The sequence below is a fragment of the Peromyscus leucopus genome, chromosome 1 (assembly GCF_004664715.2).
Source record: "Peromyscus leucopus breed LL Stock chromosome 1, UCI_PerLeu_2.1, whole genome shotgun sequence".
Lineage (NCBI taxonomy): Eukaryota > Metazoa > Chordata > Mammalia > Rodentia > Cricetidae > Peromyscus > Peromyscus leucopus.
Window position 1 is genome coordinate 179,302,514 of NC_051063.1, and position 12,741 is coordinate 179,315,254.

The following is a 12,741-nucleotide window of genomic DNA, read 5'->3' on the forward strand; positions in this document are numbered from 1 at the left end:
CCTTTAGCTAAAGCTTGTCCAGTTATATTAGCATTATATTTTGTGGATCCAATATCAGCAATAGCTTTAATCCACTCCTCTAAAGGGGCTCCCTGAGCCTTCAAAGGCCTTATGGCTTTTTGGCAATCAGTATTAGCATTTTTAAAAACTAAAGACTCAATTAAAACTTTTCTGACATCTGGATCAGCCACTGCTCTATGCACTGCTGAAGTTTAACTGCAAAATTCAGTGTAGACTTCTCCTGCACTTTGTGTGATTTTGTGAAGGAGACAAATCTTTTCTCTGGCTCTGTGACCTTATCCCAGACCCTTAAAGCCACTAGGAGACATTGCACTGTCGTAGTATCATCAAATTGTATTTGTCTTTGTAAATCAATATACTGAACCTCTCCTCACAATTGGTCCATTATTATATCTACTCCTCTAGTCTGATTATGCTGTTCCATGGCTGCTGCTTCCTCTCTACACCAAGTAAACCATTGTAATTGAGGATTAGCTTCTAGTATGGCTGCCATGAGGCTCTTTTGGAATAACTATTCTGAATAGCCCAATTATTTAAAACCCATTTTACATGAGGTGAATGTATCCCATAAGACATCACTGCTTCTTTTACTCTTTTCAGATCTTCCATGTCCATAGGTCTCCAATTAAATTGAACATAACCTTGGGGATATTGATTATTTGTAGGCATCTGTTGCATAGTAGCTGGGAACACCTGCTGAGGTGTTCTTATGATCTTAGGCAACCATTCCTCAATTCCATTATAGGTGGTGCTGTTGGGCCATAATTAAGTATTTTCCATTTTTCTACTGGGAAAATTCATTTTCTTCCCCCATTTTCTATAGGGAAAATTTTCCTTTTAAATCTTTCTCCTTCTCTTCTTACTACTGGGATGATTTCCTTTTTTTCTCCTTTCTTTGCCTTTTTCCTTCTGGGAAGTTTCCTTTTTTCTGTCTTGGGAGCTCTTGTGTGCAGTTAACTTTCAGCCCTTCCTACTTCTTAATCTGTTTCATCTGATGAAGAAGGAGAAGAGTCATCTCCAGTGTCCTGATTTCCCTCACTTTCACTGTCCTCTGAAACAGCATTCCTATCATCCTGTAAAGGAATATTCTCTTCTGCTGATTGACATATTCTAGCCTGAATGTCTCCCCTGTTCATTTGCTGTTCTACTTCAGATATAGCTTTAAGTGACTACTCACTCTTCAATGGCTCCAGAGTATTTGAAATTAAATTACGCAAAGACTGTTTTTAACAGTATGGGCTTTCTTTTCTGATGAGCTTTCCTCAAAGCTCTCAACATTTGCCTCCATGCTGTCAATTTTAATTGAACATGAGGAATTGCCTGAAACCAAAGGTAATGCCATTCAATTAATATCAAAATCTTTGTAAGTTGTTTTTCCCTTTACTTTCACTCCATTTCCATTAACAGGCATTTTAATAACTGCATATACCATTGCTCACGAGATGGAATGTTGCCCATGACCCTGCCAATCCTGTTACCCTGAGAGCAAAATTTCCTCTAGTCCTTCAAAGTATCTGGATCCTCTGTTCTTTTTCAAGTCTCACAAGTATTGTTGAACAGGTGTGGGTTCACTCAGGTATGTAGGAAGAAGATACAGCACACTTTAAGGATGGCTTTACCCTTTCCAGCTGCAGGGAGAATCAACCTCTTGCAGGACTGAGATACTTTCCCTTAACCAAGGGCTCCAAATTTCCAAATTTACACTTTTAGCAAGTGGAGCAACTCCTACCATCAAACCAACAGGAAAACACAACATCCTTTAGCCTTTGGGATATAATAAAAACAGTCATAAGAGGGGCATTTAAGGTTCAAAGTACCTATATCAGAAGAGATTTCTTTTAAATTAGTTAATGATTCAACTTTGGACTTTGGAAAAAGAACATGTCAAACAACAAAACCAGTAAAATGATTGACATCAATGTAGAAATCAGTGAAATGAAAACAACAGCAACAATAAAATCAATGTAGAGAGTCAATGACACAGAGTTGGTTCCTTCAAAATATAAACAATATTGACAAAATTTAGTTAACCTAACCAAAAGAAAGAGGAAATATAAAAACTAATACAGCAAGACATGAAAAAGGAGTTATAATGAGAGGCAACAGTGAAATTAAGAAAATTATTAGAGTTTACCTTACAAACAGATTCCAAAAAATTGGATAATTTAAAAGATATTCATGAATTTAAAAATTTTTTTATTAAATTTTTTCCATTCATTTGCACACCAATCGAAGATCCTCCTCTTCACTCCTCCCATCCCCTCAGCCTTTCACTCACAAACCACCCCCACTACCTCCCTCACAAGAAAGCAAGGCCTCTTATGGGGAGGCACAGCCAGTAGAGCAAGTCTAAAGCCTTTCCCCTGCCTCAAGGCTGCATCTTAGGTAGTGGTCTCCAAAAAGCCTGCTCATGCACCAGGGATGGATTCTGAATCTGTAGATTGCTTTTGGTAAGACTGCCATTTTTACTATGTTAATCCTACTTATCCATGAGCATGGGAGATCCTTTCATTTTCTGATATTTTCTTCAATTTTTTTCCTTCAGAGACTTAAAGTTCTTATCATACAGGTCATTCACTTGCTTAGTTAGAGTTTCCCCAAGACATTTTATATTATTTGTGGCTATAGTAAAGGGTGATATGATGTTTCTCTCATTTCTTTCTCAGCCCTTTTTATCATTTATATAGAGGAGGACTACCGATTTTTTTGAGTTAATCTTGTATCCTACCACCTTACTGAAGGAGTTTATCAGGTGTAGGAGTTTCCTGGAAGAATTTTTGGGATCATGTATGTACACTATCATATCATTTGCAAATAGTGAAAGTTTGACTTCTTCCTTTCCAATTTGTATCCCTTTGATCTCCATTTGTTGTCTTATTGCTCTCCCTTTTCATTTCTGATTTTGTTAATTTGGATGTTCTTTCTCTGCTTTTTGGTTAGTTTGAATATGGGTTTGTCTATTTGTTGATTTTCTCAAAGAACCGACTCTTTGTTTCTTTGATTCTTTGTATTCTCTTTGTTTCTATTTTTATTGATTTCAGCTCTCAATTTGATTATTTCCTGGCATCTATTCCTCCTCGGTGACTTTGTTTCTTTTTGTTCTAGAGATTTCAGATGTGCTGTTAAGTCACTAGAGGGTGATTTCTCCAACTTCTAGATGTGGGCATTTAGTGCTATGAATTTTCATCTTAAAACTGCTTTAGCCGGGCGGTGGTGGCTCACGCCTTTAATCCCAGCACTCAGGAGGCAGAGGCAGACGGATCTCTGTGAGTTCGAGGCCAGCCTGGTCTCCAAAGAGAGTTCCAGGAAAGGCGCAAAGCTACACAGAGAAACCCTGTCTCGAATAACCAAAAAAAAAAAAAAAAAAAAAAAAAAAACCTGCTTTCATAGTGTCCCATAAGTTTGGATATGTTGTACTTCCATTTTCATTGAATTCTAGGAAAGAAATTACTTTCTTTATTTCTTCCTTGACCCATTGGTGATTTAGTAGGTCATTATTCAGTTTCCATGAGATTATAGGCTTTCTGTAATTTTTGTTTTTGTTGAAATCTAACTTTAATCCATGGTGGTCTGATAAAATACAGGAGGTTATTCCAGTGTTTGTGTGTGTGTGTGTGTGTGTGTGTGTGTGTGTGTGTGTGTGTGAATGTGTTGAGATTTGCTTTGTGACCAAACATGTGGTCAATTTTGGAGAAGGTTCCATGGGGTGCTAAGAAGAAGGTATATTCTTTTGTGTTAGGGTAGAAAGTTCTGTAGGTATCTATTAAGTCCATTTGAGTCATAACTTCTGTTAGTTTCATTATTTCTCTGTTAAGTTACATCCTGGCAGATCTATCCAGTGGTAAGAGTTGGGTATTGAAGTCTCCCACTACTAGTGTGTAGGGTTTGATGTGAGATTTAAGCTTTAGTAATGTTACTTTTACAAATGTGGATGCCCTTGTATTTGGGGCATAAATGTTCAGAATTGAGACTTCATCTTAGTGGATTTTCCCTGTGATGAGTATATAATGTCCTTCCTGATCTCTTTTGATTGACTTTAGTTTGAAGTCCATTTTATTAGAATTTAGGATAGCTACACCAGCTTCCTTCTTAAGTCACTTTGATTGGAAGTCTTTTCCCAGCCTTTTACGCAGAGGTAGTGTCTGTCTTTAAATTTGAGGTGTGTTTCTTGTATGCAGCAGAAGGATGGAACCTGTTTTCATATCATTCTGTCAGCCTGTGTCTTTTATAGGTGAATTGAGACAATTGATATTAATGGATATTAATGACCAGTGATTGTTAATTACTATTATTTTTTTGTTGATAGTGTTGTGTGTTTCCCTTCTTTGTTTGGTATTGGTTGGTGTGGGATTATCTAGTGCCTATGTTTTCATGGGTATATCTAACTTCCTTAGGTTGGATTTTTCCTTCTAGTGCTTTCTGTAGGGCTGGATTTGTGCATAGGTATTGTTTAAATCTGTTTTTTTTCCCAGAAGTAAAAAGGAACATGGAAGCTTTATTAAAAGAAGGCAATAAAAAAAGATGAAAATATATTACAAGGGAAGAGCAAACCTCAGGAGTAAAGATACTAAGGGGCCCCAATGGTTGTGTGTGGTACTTCTATTGATGGATTGGGAGGGAAGGAATGAGTTACCTTACTAGAAGCATAATTTGAGTGTTTTTTTAAAAAAATATTTTTATTTTATAATTTACTTAATTTCACATATCAACCACGGATTCCCCCATCATACCTCCTCCCACCCCCCAGCCTTCCTCCCAATTCCACCCCCCATTCCCACCTCCTTCAAGGCAAGGTCTCCCCTGGGGAGTCAGCCCAGCCTGGTAGACTCAGTCAAGGCAGGTCCAGTCCCCTCCTCCCTACACCAAGGCTGAACAAAGTGTCCCAGCATAGGCCCCAGGCTCTAAAAAGCCACCTCGTGCACCAAGGACAGGTCCTGGCTCCACTGCCTGGGGACCTCCCAAACAGATCAAGCTATTCAACTGTTTCACTTATTCAGAGGGCCTGGTCCAGTTCCATGGGGGCTCCTCAGCCATTGGTTCACAGTTCATACATTTCCACTGGTTTGGCTATTTGTCCCTGTGCTTTTTCCAATTGTGGTCTCAATATCTCTTGCTCAGACAATCCTTCTGCTCTCTCGCCTATTGGAGTCCTGGAGCTCCACCTGGGGCTCAGCCATGGATCTCTGCATCTGCTTCCATCAGACACTGGATGAGAGTTCTATCATGACAGCCAGGGTGTTCAGCCATCTGATCACCAGAGCAGATCAGCTCAGGGACTCTCTTGACCATTGCCAGTAGTCTATAGTGGAGATATCTTTGTAGATTTCTGGGAACCTCTCTAGCACTCTGCTTCTTCCTATTCCCCTAGGGTCTTAATTCATCATGGTATCTCCCTCTCCATTCTTCCCCAATGCTGATGATCCAGCTGGGACCTCCATCTCCCCTAACCTCTCTTTCCCCTGACCCTTCTCCTCCATTAACTCCTGCAACTCCCAGTTTGCTCATGTAGATCTCATCTATTTCTCTGTCATTGGGTGATCCCTGTGTCTTTCTTAGGGTCCTCTTTATTAGGTAGCCTCCCTGGAGTTGTGAGTTGCAGTCTGGTTATCTTTGCTTTACATCTAGTATCCACTTATGAGTGAGTACATACCATGTTTGTCTTTCTGAGTCTGGGTTACCTCACTCAGGATGATTTTTTTTTCTAGTTCCATTCATTTGCCTGCAAACCTCATGATGCATTGTTTTTTTCTGCTGTGTGGTAATCCATTGTATATATGTACCATATTTTATTTATCCATTCTTCAGTTGAAGGGCATCTAGGTCGTTTCCACATTCTGGCTATTACAAATAATGCTGCTATGACATAGTTGAGAATGTGCCCTTGTGGTATGATTGAGCATTCCTTGGGTATATGTGCAAGGGTGGTATAGCTGGGTCTTGAGGAAGACTGATTCCCAATTTTTTGAGAAACCTCCATACTGATTTCCAGAGTGGCTGTACAAGTTTGCATTCCCACCAACAGTGGAGGAGTGTTCCCCTTGCTCCACATCCTCTCCAACATAAGCTGTCTTCAGTATTTTGATCTTAGCCATTCTGACAAGTATAAAATGGTATCTCAGAGTTGCTTTGATTTGCATTTCCCTGATGACTAAGGATGTTGAGCAATTCCTTAAATGCCTTTCAGCCATTTGAGATTCTTCTGTTGAGAAATCTCTTTAGCTCTATAGCCCATTTTTTAAATTGGACTGTTGGTTATTTTGATGTCTAATTTCTTGAGTTCTTTATATGTTCTGAATATCAGCCCTCTGTCAGATGTGGAGTTGGTGAAGATCTTTTCCCATTCTGTAGGCTGTTGTTTTGTCTTATTTACTGTGTTCTTTGCCCTACCAAAATTTCTCAATTTCAAGAGGTCCCATTTATTAATTGTTGCTCTCAGTGTCTGTGCAACTGGTGTTATATTTAGGAAGTGATCCCCAGTGCCAATATGTTCAAGACTACTTCCTAGTTTCTCTTCTGTCAATTTCAGAGTAACTGGATTTATGTTGAGGTCTTTAATCCACTAGGACTTAAGTTTTGTGAACGGTGACAGATATAGATCTATTTGCAGCCTTCTACATGTTGATATCCAGTTATGCCAGCACCATTTGTTGAAGATGCTTTCTTTTTTTCATTGTATATTTTTGGCTTCTTTGTCAAAAATCATATGTTCAGAGGTGTGCAGATTACTGTCAGGGTCTTCAGTTCAGTTCCATTGGTCCACATGTAGGTTTTAATTCCAGTACCAAGCTGTTTTTTATTACTGTAGCTCTATAGTAGAGCTTGAAGTCAGTGATTGTGATGCCTCCAGAGGTTGTTTTATTGTACAGGATTCTTTTGGCTATCCTGAGTTTTTTGTGATTCCATATGAAGTTAAGTATAATTTTTTTCCAGACCTGTGAAGAATTGTGTTGTTATTTTGATGGGAAATGCTTGAATCTGTAGATTACTTTTGGTAAGATTGCCATTTTTACTATGTTAATCCTATCTATCCATGAGCATGGAAGATCTTTCCATTTTCTGACATCTTCTTCAATTTCTTTCTTCAGGGACTTAAAGTTCTTGTCACACATGTCCTTCACTTGTTTAGTTACCCCAAGGTATTTTATATCATTTGTGGCTATTGTAAAGGGTAATGTGTAGCTAGAGTTATTTTGCCTTGCCCACAGTCAGGACAAATCTCTGTCACCTGCCAGTCCCAAGCCACTCAGACCCAACCAAGTAAACACAGAGACTTATATTGCTTACAAACTGTATGGCCGTGTCAGGCTTCTTGCTAACTGTTCTTATAGCTAAAATTAATCCATTTCCATAAATCTATACCTTGCCACATGGCTGGTGGCTTACCAGCATCTTCACATGCTGCTGGTCATGGCAGCAGCTGGCAGTGTCTGTCTACCTCAGCCTTCCACTTCCCAGAATTCTCCTCTCTCCTTGTCCCACCTACTTCCTGCCTGGACACTGGCCAATCAGTGTTTTATTTATTGACCAGTCAGAGCAATTTGACATACAAACCATCCCACAGCAGTAATGTTTCTCTGATTTCTTTCTAAGCCCATTTGTCATTTATATATATGAGGGCTACTATTTTTTTTTTTGAGTTAATCTTGTATCCTGCTACATTACTGAAGGTGTTTATAAGCTGTATGAATTCCTTGGTCGAATTTTTGGGGTCACTTATGTATACTATCATGTCATCTGCAAATAGTAAAAGTTTGACTTCTTCCTTTCCGATTTGTATCACCTTGATCTCCTTTTGTTGTCTTATTTCTCTGACTAGAACTTCAAGTACTATATTGAATAAGTATGGGCAGAGCGGACAGCCTTGTCTTGTTCTTGATTTTAGTGGAATCGCTTTGAGTTTCTCTCCATTTACTTTGACGATGGCTGTTGGCTTCCTGTAAATTGCTTTTATTATGTTTAAGTATATTCCCTGTATTCCTGATCGCTCCAAGGCCTTTATCATGAAGGGGTGTTGGATTTTGTCAAATGCCTTTCAGCATCTAGTTAGATGATCATGTGTTTTTTCCTTTCAGTTTGTTTACATGGTGTATTACATTGACAGACATGTTGAACCACCCTTGCATCTCTGGGATGAAGCCTACTTGATCATGGTGGATAATTGTTTTGATATGTTCTTGGAGTCTGTTTGCCAATATTTTCTTGAGTATTTTTCTATCAAAGTTCATGAGGGAGATTGGTCTGTAATTCTCATTCTTTGTTGCATCTTTGTTTGGCTTGGGAATCAGGGTAATTGTAACCTCATAGAAGAAGTTTGGTAATGTTCCTTCTGTTTCTATTGTGTGGAACAATTGAAAGAGTATTGGTATTATTTCTTCTTTGAAGATCTGGTAAAATTCTGCACCTAGACCATCTGGGCCTGGGTTGTTTTTTTGTTTTGTTTTGTTTTGTTTTGTTTTGTTTTGTTTTGTTTTGTTTTGTTTTTGGTTGGGAAACTTTTAATGACTGTTTCTATTTCCTTAGGGGTTATTGGTCTATTTAAATAGTTTATCTGGTCTTGATTTAACTTAGGTATGTAGTACCTATACAGAAAAGTATCCATTTCTTTTAGATTTTCCAATTTTGTGGAGTACAGGTTTTTAAAGTATGACCTGATGGTTCTCTGGATTTCCTCAATGTTAGTTGTTATGTTTCCCTTTTCATTTCTGATTTTGCTAGTTTGGTAGCTCTCTCTCTGCCTTTTGGCTAGTTTGGATATGGGTTTGTCTATCTTGTTGATTTTCTCAAAGAACCAACTCTTTGTTTCATTGATTCTTTGTATTGTTCTCTTTGTTTCTTTATTTTTTTTTATTGATTTCAGCTCTCAATTTGATTATTTCCTGGTGTCTATTCCTCCTGGGTGACTTTGCTTCTTCTTGTTCTAGGGCTTTCAGATGTGCTGTTAAGTCACTAGTGTGAGATTTCTCCAACTTCTTTATGTGGGCATTTAGTGCTATGAATTTCCCTCTCAGCACTGTTTACATAGTGTCTCATAAGTTTGGGTATGTGGTATATTCATTTTTATTGATCTCTAGGAAGTCTTTAATTTCTTTCTTTCTTTCTTTCCTTGACCCATTGGTGATTCAGTTGAGCATTATTCAGTTTCCATGAGATTGTAGGCTTTCTGTAATTTTTGTTGTTGAAATCTAGTTTTAAACCCTCGTGGTCTGATGGAACACAGGTGGTTATTCCAATTTTTTTGTATCTGTTGAGATTTGCTTTGTGACCAAGCATGTGGTTGATTTTACAGAAGGTTCCATGGGATGCTGAGAAGAAGGTATATTCTTTTATATAGGATGGAATGTTCCATAGATATTAATTAAGTCCATTTGAGTCATAACATCAGTTAATTCCCTTATTTCTGTGTTAAGTTTGGATTTTGCAGATCTGTCCAGTGGTGATAGTGGGGTTTTGAAGTCTCCCAATATTAATGTGTGGGGCTTTATGTGTGATTTAAGCTTTAGTAATATTTCTTTTACATATGTGCGTGCCCTTGTGTTTAGGGCATAAATGTTCAGAATTGAAACTTCATCTTGGTGGATCTTTCCTGTGATGAGTGTGTAATGCCCTTCTTGATCTCTTTTGATTGATTTTAATTTGAAGTCTTTTTTTTTTTTTTGGATATTAGGATGGCTACACCTACTTGCTTCTTAAGACCATTTGATTGGAAAGACTTTTCCCTGCATGTCAGAAAAGCACACAGTGGAATCACCTCACCACTGACTGGCTTTCCCTTTACTTCCCCAAGCCTTCTGAGCAAGTATTGGATCATTTTGTTGTAGTCTCTACAGAAAATTACACAGGTGCTTGAATTCCAAAACCTCCCACTGGGTACCTCTGCCTTCAGGCAGCTCTGTGCTTTCACTTCCCACCAATCACAAATGCTGCTTTTGCACATGAAGATGGCTGGCAATTTGGCTCCTTTCCCCACCCCATCGATTGTGGCTTTCCCTAGGCCCCCACCTCAGGCTGCTGACATGCAATCAGAGGCAGCTGTCCTCAGGCAGGCTGTACATTGCCTGTGTTCTCTGCTCAGATGTGCTGCACAGCAGAAGTCAGCCTCACACTTCACAATCATCATCATCAGATTTGGTGAGACAATTGGGAATTCTTAGAGGGGGGAATTAAAAAGAGAGAGAGAGAGAGTTTTTCCTAAGTTAAAAAATTGAAAACACTATTACGATGGAGGGAGTTAGGTCACTGTATGATTACAAAATGGATAGTTTAAAAATGGAACAATTAAATAAGAAGAAAATTAACTTAAATGGGATATATGTAATGTCAACTATAAACATTATTGGTTTGATAATACTTGTTTTATTCCTTAAAAAACTTTGTTGATATGAGTGCCATGATGCAGGACTTGAAAAGTTACTATTGATAATATGCAAGCCCTACAACTAATTACTAAAGAAAATAATTCAGTTTTTTGTAGATGAAATTCTAAATGATCCTATTAAATAAAAAATATGGTTCCTAAAACTGGATTAAAGCATGAGAGAGATCAGAGGAATAGGAACAGCCATATCTAATCTTACCTCACCAACTCGCAGCTTCCAAGTTCAAGATACAACCTGTCTACCCATGACTATATGCCTTGCTGTTCTGCCATCTGATTTGTTCTCTGTGTCCAACTATATCACTTCCTCTTTTCGCCCAGCTCTGTCACTTCCTGTCTGTCTATACAGACCTCCAGACCTCCATGGTTAACTAGTGTTGATTTTAAGGCATGTTCCAACACACCTGGCTCTGTTTCCAATGTGGCCTTCAACTCATGGAGATCCAGAGTTGGATCCATCTCAAAAGATATCAAGAAGGACACTCATCACAGGAAAGATCTCTCCCTGCCAAGTAGTAGGATTAAAGGCATGTGCTAAACATTGCATGACTTTTGTGTTTACTTATAATAGCTGACTTCTTCCCTGATTTCCAGACAAGCTATATTTATTAAAGCACAAATAAAATGTCATCACATTTCAGCACAAATCAAGTATCACCACAGTTTTGACTGATAAGTTATAAGTCTTAGAAAAACTTATTAAAAAAGATAATAGAGATATTCAGACACTGACAGAGGAATTTAAAGGAGAACCAACCTCACCATTACAGTATAAAATTAGAGGAACAGCCCAAAGTTATCAAACAACCAACCTTCATTCATCCAATCTCCTTATGGGAACAACTGTGAGATGACAGGTATCCCAATGCTATGTAAGAGCTGAATGGATTCCAGTGGCAATGTTAAATTTGAGGAGATTTAAGGAAGCAATAGTCTCATATGATATAGATTCACCTTTTGTGAGGCAGAAGTTAAATTCATGGTCAACTAGTAAAAGAATTGTCCCACCAAACTAGTAAGACTTGGTTACAGCAGTATTGGAAGCTGGTCCTCCATTACAGAGGAAAGATGAGGCTAGGACCATTGAACAATGAAGTAGGGCTAGAGTTATTGAAATTCCTCAAGACCAACTTCTTGAAGACAGAGATTATGCTGATGGACAAAGACCATCTCTATATGATGGCCACACCCTGGCTCTATGCTGTGAAGCAGCTTTGGATGCTTGGAACAGAACTGAAGAAGTCAGAAAGAGAATTGAGTCATTTACTAAAGTTATACAGGGCCCAAAAGAAACCTTCACTGATTTTTTACAAAGATTGAATACAACTGTAAATAGAATTATCCCAAATTCAGAAGCTAGATAAATAATAAATGAAATTTGGCTTTTGAAAATGCTAATTCACAATTCAAAAGGAATATTAGGCCTTTAAAGGCAGTATCAGCACCACAGAAGAATGTATCTGAGATACAGTCAATATTAAATTGTATAACCATGGTGATGCTTGGATAGGAGAGGTGATTTTCAGAGGCTTGAAGAAAAATCAAAATGTCTAATGTTTCAATTGTAACAAACAAGGTCACCTAAAAAGGGAATGTAGACAGGACATTCCTGGATACAATGTCGTTTCTTTGAATAATCTCAACAGAAGGCCACTGACTTCTGGAGTATGCAGAAGGTGCAACAAAGGCTGGCATTGGACCAATGAATGCAGAATAACAAGAGACAGACAAGGTAACACTTTGCCATTGGGATTTGTCTTGGGGGACCTCTTTCAGGCCCCCATGTCAAATGTGGTTCAGTCACTCCGTGTAATCATGGGGGAAATTCCTCCCCAGAACAATTAAAGGACCTAATACCTATTGTAAAAAATCATACTGTTCTGGATGACAGAACAGCCTTAGAGGATAAATAAATAAACTTTCAGGAGAAACCATAAAGCAAATATTTTGGCAAACTTCAATAAATGATCAAAGACTAAAGCTAAAAATATGAATAAAAGACATTGTAAATGAAGGTTTTGTATACATAGGGGAGATGTAACAATAATTACAACAGAATCTTGCAACCTTAATGAAGGAGTTTATCAGCTGGTTCCCTGATCGAAGTTTTTGGGTCACTTATGTATGCTATCATATCATCAGCAAATAGGGCAATTTTTCTTCCTTTCCAATTTGTATCCCCTTGATCTCCTTTTGTTTTGTTGCTCTGGCTAGAACTTCAAGTACTGTATTGAATAAGTATGGGGAGAGTGGACAGCTTTGTCTTGTTCCTGATTTTATTGGAATCGCTTTGAGTTTCTCTCCATTTAATTTGTTGTTGGCTGTTGGCTTGCTGTAAATTGCCT

General features: G+C 38.2%; 1 protein-coding gene across 3 annotated transcripts in view; it reads left to right on the forward strand.

The window, feature by feature from the left end:
- LOC114703959 (3-beta-hydroxysteroid sulfotransferase-like) overlaps positions 1-12,741 on the forward strand; it is a 44,587-nt gene that overhangs the window by 9,758 nt on the left and 22,088 nt on the right. The window contains exon 1 of one of the 3 annotated variants that reach the window (XM_037202080.1): positions 2,452-2,471. The exons of the other annotated variants lie outside the window; for them this stretch is intronic. The gene's annotated coding sequence lies outside the window, so the exon portion shown is untranslated. Of the gene's footprint in view, positions 1-2,451; positions 2,472-12,741 lie in introns of those variants that run through there. 3 annotated transcript variants of the gene reach the window in all.